The sequence below is a fragment of the Anopheles gambiae genome, chromosome 2 (genome assembly GCF_943734735.2).
Source record: "Anopheles gambiae chromosome 2, idAnoGambNW_F1_1, whole genome shotgun sequence".
Classification (NCBI taxonomy): domain Eukaryota; kingdom Metazoa; phylum Arthropoda; class Insecta; order Diptera; family Culicidae; genus Anopheles; species Anopheles gambiae.
In genome coordinates, this window is record NC_064601.1 from 22,484,612 (window position 1) to 22,490,611 (window position 6,000).

General features: G+C 46.9%; 1 protein-coding gene across 1 annotated transcript in view; it reads left to right on the forward strand.

Moving 5' to 3' along the window:
- LOC1273412 (uncharacterized) overlaps positions 1 to 6,000 on the forward strand; it is a 58,309-nt gene that overhangs the window by 40,241 nt on the left and 12,068 nt on the right. The gene's annotated exons all lie outside the window — the stretch shown is intronic.

Below are 6,000 nucleotides of genomic sequence, written 5' to 3' on the forward strand. Positions count from 1 at the left end.
CAATGCTCGTATTTTAAATCCTCGCCGGCTGCCTCGCCTCGCAGCGAAGCAGAAATTGAATCGAGACTGCTGTGAAAGTGAAACGGAGGAAAATGCCGGAAAATGGTTTCACGCTGCACGCCCGGATCACGCGATACTGTGAGGCTAAAACAACGGCAGCAGAATCTTTCCGAATCCTCCGGAACTCTGGGCGGTAGGAATGTGTTTCTTTGGATTTCGTGTAGGTCTTAAAATGGGAATGTGATGAAACCGTTGCGCTGAAACCGGTGGTTTGAGGTAAGGAAAACAATTTTCATTCATCCATTGCTCCATCCAGATAGATCGCTGTATGGTTGGAGGCTTAGCCGCACTGGAGCTGCTCTGCTGGGGCTGTATTACGAGCGTTGCCACTGACGACATCACCGCTGTCGACAGGGCTTTTGCAGGGCGCTGTTCGGCTTACGGATCGCATACGGAGTAAACATAAATTTTGATGTAAACAAATAAAGTACGTAATCCATTTTGTATGCCTCAGTTGTGTGAGTACGGGGGAGCGAAGGTGGAGGTTATCGACCCATGCAAACAACCTGCCCAAAATCTGCCCACCCTATGGCAGCCCCGGAATGGGGCCTGCACGTGCTTCGAATGTTCACTGCCATAACGCTACTCCATATGTTTGTGTGTGTGTATGGGGCAACATTTTCGCAACATTCGGCGTTTTGTGGAGTGAAGGACGATGACGTGTTTTGGCGCATCGGCTCAAAGCCTAAGCCCAGCAAAGGTGGGTACTTGAACCAATATTTACCGCCGCATTTCGAACACCTTTTGCAGGGCGCGCGCGCAAGGATACGGGTTTGCTCCCGAACCGTCCCGAACCGGGTGATGTTTACGATCATACCAACCGTTCGTCCGTAGGGAGTAAATATAGTTCCCCACCGCTCGGACACACCATGTGTCCATGTGGTGGTGTGTGATAACAATAGTAAGCTCGTCCTGGAATGTGGCGCAACAGCAGCTCGGCGGCAGCTTTTCCGCTGATGATCAGTCACGCGTTTTCTGATCCATTTCCGATTTTAGCCGCGGCAAGGAATGTTATTGCGTTCTTGGTGAACGTGTAACACATTTTATCCCCTCATCTGTGCCCTTAACACTTGTGCTGGGCTATGCGTGCCGATCGTTGGAAACAGGTAGCGCACAGTGCACGAGACACGAGCTCTGTAATGGCGCTTTTAGCAACGTTCCGTGACGGGCGTCGTCTAGCGGGCGGAAGAAGCTTGTATTGATTTTTCTTGATCAAGCGGCAAGGCAGCAACGGCGGCAACACGACATTTGCACTACATGCCATGCGTAATTGTCCATAAAAGAAGCATTCCGTGAATGCTTTTGCTTCGCTGCGTGCATTCGAGTGGGAAAATTAAACTTTTCTACCAGAACCGAAACCGTGCCATTGCGGTTTTCTAAGAAGTGCGAGAACGTTTTCCCTGTTCGTTCTACTTCGACTTTGAGCCTCTTTATAAAACATGTTGAACATGTTATTTTGTGGCTATAAAAATGATATTTATTGATAAAACTATCAATTAATGTGCATAGAAACCTTATTCGCCTGTATGTATGCAAGCTACATGACGTATGCAAACTTTTAAGCATCTTGTTCACTTCTAACAAGATATAAACGTCGAGTTGAACAATAATTTTAGCAAAATTAGAAGATTAGAAGAAATTGGAATTATAGCTACTTCAACGATTGTATACATCACTAAACTGTTTCATAGCTAATTTCCTTCGATAACTTCCTTCAAAGGCAAACTTAATTATTCTACACTCTTTACGGGTCGGTTTCATATTAAACCATCAAACGGGCGTCAATAATTCAGCAAAGACGAGCCAGTCCCCGAGAATTATTTACTAGCTCCTTGAACAAGTCAGCACAACCGACAAAGCTTCTTAACCTTCCCCCCAAACCAGGTTACCCTCGGCCGCTTAACCTACTGCTTCTCGCCCTTCAAGGCCCAATGTCTGGACGTGAGAAACCGTTTCTCTCGCTTCAATCGATCGCGTTTTCCGACAACCGACAGCAACAACACCGGTTGGCATTTGTTCCGTTCCCACCCCTGCCCCCGCAAGGCCTGCTGACCTCGGAACCGATATAAAATGCTTCATAATGATGTCATAAATCTCCATAAAAGTTCGGCTTCATAAAATTCATCTCATCCCTTTCGAGGCTCCTCAAAGCCTCAAGGACAGTGCGTTGGGAAGCAGCGGGATGGGGGAAAGCTGAAAAGCTTTTGGCAAAAAGAAAGTGGCTTTGCGCGTGGCCTAGTTGGCGGTAGAACGGTCAGCGGTGGAACGCTCGGCGGGCGGGCTTGGTCAGACCTTACAGTCAATATCATTTCACATTCAGCGTGACGCCGTGTAGAAGCTGGCGAACAGTTTGAAGTGGAGCATTAAAAATAAGGAAACACTCCACCCCCAAAGGGTGGATTACGTCGATGAAAGAAACGCGTTTCTTTCCAGCGTTTCATAATGCAGTACAGTTTGAAGTATAGTTTTGAACAATGAGGAAGGTAAGCGTTTCTGCTCCAAATTAGCTGTTTGGTTAGCGCGTAGGAGATGACTGGAGGAGACAAAGCTAGCTAGCTAGCTTCTCGTAGATATGCTTCCAAATCACGTCTCGAGACGCATCGGAAATGCGCATCGTTGAGTAATTGACGTGCGTGTTCACGTGCTGTAGGACACAATCGAGATGTCTATCGAATTTCGAATTGGCGCAAAACAATGTCCTGCGGATCGGAACTGACAGCAAGCAACATGTCCGACATCGGATACACTCGGTCTCGGTGTAGGCAAAAGGAGATGCATTTAGACGATTGTCTCGTATCGTATAATTTATCGCTCCATCCACCGTACAGCACGATCCGTTCGTTTGATGAATGCGTACGTTTCGAAGACAGTTAGCCACGCGAACGTATGGTGGTGTGTGCGCTAGTTACTCGTTTGCGTATCTTCGAAAAACTCGAACCATCTCGTACGACATGTAAACAGCAATAAACGTTTGTCAATGATCGTACTGCCACGCACGGTCGTACTCGTTCGGTCCCAACGATGGTCTCTGCATCGCACCGAGCGTCGAAGGCCTATAATCTGGAGGGCCATAAACGGTGCCCGGGAATGGATGCCAGGCGCACGTGTGCGCATTCCTGCATTCCCCCTGGTAATGTTAAGTGATCGGCGTTGTGGCATCGCCCGTCATCTGTGTGTGTGTCTTCAATTTAAAATACACATCAACAGCTTCACCTTTTCGACACGGTGGGGGGCTTTTTTTACGACCCGACCCACTTTTATGACACCACCAGCAGGAGCGCGTTGGATGAGCTTTGGGAAAATTAAACCATTTTAGTTTGTAAAATAAAAAAAAGGAACGCACAGAAACGGACACCTCCCACAGGCCCCAAAGTGGGAGGATATTTCTAACCATTGAGCCCTAATCGACATGAATTACCATCTTCAAAGGCCGTCCGCACGCGGCTCGGATTTGCTCCTCGTTAGGTGTGGAGAGCGTTCCGGCAGGAGGCAGGGTTAATGGTTAGAGGATTATCCCTTCGCTTCAAAACATTGATGTCATAATTGAATTTTTTAGTAGCCATTGCCACGTTTGGAACCGGCGTTTGCTGCAGACGCTAGACTTTGTTATGAGAAATGAAAACAAATTGGAAACCCTGAAGGGAAACGATAACGGTGCGGAATTAGATTCATTGCTGATTCGTTGTGCGGCTTAAAGCTCCCAGCGAGGTAATAATTGATCCCATTAGCAGGCGTGTTTTAGGTAAGCCCGAGGCAAAGATGCGTCGAAAACCACTCCAGTGCTTGTGTATGGATGTTTTGCTTCTCACAGTTAAGCTGCGGCTCATAAATTGCTTAAATCTCTTTCGCACAACAGTCTCCCGCCCAAGCCAGCCGAGATTCATTTGCCCATTTGTTGTCGTTAAACTGTTTTATGCTCACCGCATAACACAAAGATTAAACAGCGGGCGAAAGAAAAACACAGTGTCACACACACCGAAGGTCAATTCCATTTTTCGGGCCATTCTTTCGGGAGCGATTTCGGCAACTGAAAGTATCTTATTTTCCCATAAAAAGGGACGCCCAGTACCTGTGGAAACACGCGGCAAAAGTGACCCTGAACACACACAATGTTGACAAATTTACGACTTACTCGGGTTCCAACCGCTTCCCGCCCCACAAAAGGTCCTTAAACATAACCAGATTAGGCTAAGCTGGACGCGAAGGTGACCGCCGGTGGTGCCGATGGGGGGCATGAGGGAAGCGAAAGATTCTTTCCTCCCTAATCGGATTTGTTGCGTGGGATCAATGGTGGAATTGGTCCCAGTGGAGCTCGGGGGTTGAATTCCCCTTTTTCTTGATAAACTTTTTTAAAAGTAATGTAATTCGGCATTTCTGGAAGGCAAAAAAAGGGAATGCCGTTTTTGGGTAATTTTTCATGTACGGAATTCGTTGGATCTTGAAGGGTACGGCTTATCATACCGATCGCTGAAACAATATGCACGGGTCAATGTTTATCGGTAAGGGACTTTAGCAAAAAAAAAAAAAGAGAGAAAGGAACTTTGCATCACTTGGAAGTTATCAGATCGACTACAGATTGAGGTTATTTAAAATGTCATGATTTGCACAAGTTTACGAACGTTTGCGTAACGGCTTATCGATCTGTTTGACCTTGATCTGTTAAGAATGCTCAGCCCTAGCGAAACCAAACGAGTGAAGTAAATTTCCGCCCTTTCGCTGCCAATTTTCCTCCCCCAGTTTTGCGTGTTGATTTTAGCAAGCCAACGGACTGAAAGGTTTTAACCTTTCCGGCGGGGTTTACTTTTTATCCTTGCTTCCTTCCCTCTACCACTGACAACTCCCGCGTCGCTGCCCGCCCGTAAGGTTTGCCCTTATGGTAGAAGAAATTAAAATTTTACCCACGATGCTGCTGGTTCTTTGCTCTATGGCTGGTTTGGGTCCTTCCAAGCATCCGCCCCGTACACGGACGACATCGTATCCATTGATCCACAAACGATGGACTGTCGGTCGTTCGGTGTTTGCCGCCGATGTCTCTGGACGCCGCTTGGGAACATATTTTTGACCACCAGCACCAGAGCTCGAGGGAAATTAGATTAGCTTTTTCCTTTCGTCGTGTGCACCACCACACCAGTGACCGTGTACCGACACGGGGGGAAGGTTGATTTAAACCATTCGATACCGGACACTACACTGCCCCAAGCGAGAGCAAGAGATCTTGGCAGATAGATGGCAGAAAGCTTGGGAAAGAAGCTTGATTTCAATATAGATTAAATTTTGAACCAAGCTATTTTATTGGCTCCAGGTTCGACCCGACCCGGCTGGACCAGGTCCGTAGCGCTGCTAAAACAAAAGGTGTGCAAATGAATGGGGCCAAGGTAGACATTAACTTGTGTAACTTTACACCCGCCGTTTTTGGGGGATGGTCCGTGTCTCATTGGCTTTAGGGTCGATTCTGGCACCCGGGTACACGAAGCGAAGAGCTAATGAAGCGAACCATTCTGCTAGAGTGAAATGAAATTTTCATTTGATCCTTGTAGATCTTTTACGGTGCGCAATCTAGAATGTATGTGGCTTAATATAGCAGCAAGGTATGTGTGGAGGTGAAATGCACATAAGATGAAACAAAAAAAAAACAACCCCAGCAATAAAACCAAAACCATATGACCTCATGTAATCTTTCGCCGAACGGGCGCAAGTGGAACATGAGATACGAACAGCGCACAGGGAAAAAGTTAGTGATTTAAGAGTGCCCATCAAATCTCTTGAAGCAGGAACTGTGTGTGTGTTTGTAAGCCGAACGATGGTGCGAGCCGATTAAATCCTTCAAACACAAATATGACCCAGTGTGGACGAGTGTGGGAGAACGTTGTAAAATGATCAACGTACAACGTGGACAAGGATTTTTGGTGTGCGGACGGTTTTTTTTGAGTCGTTAGAAAA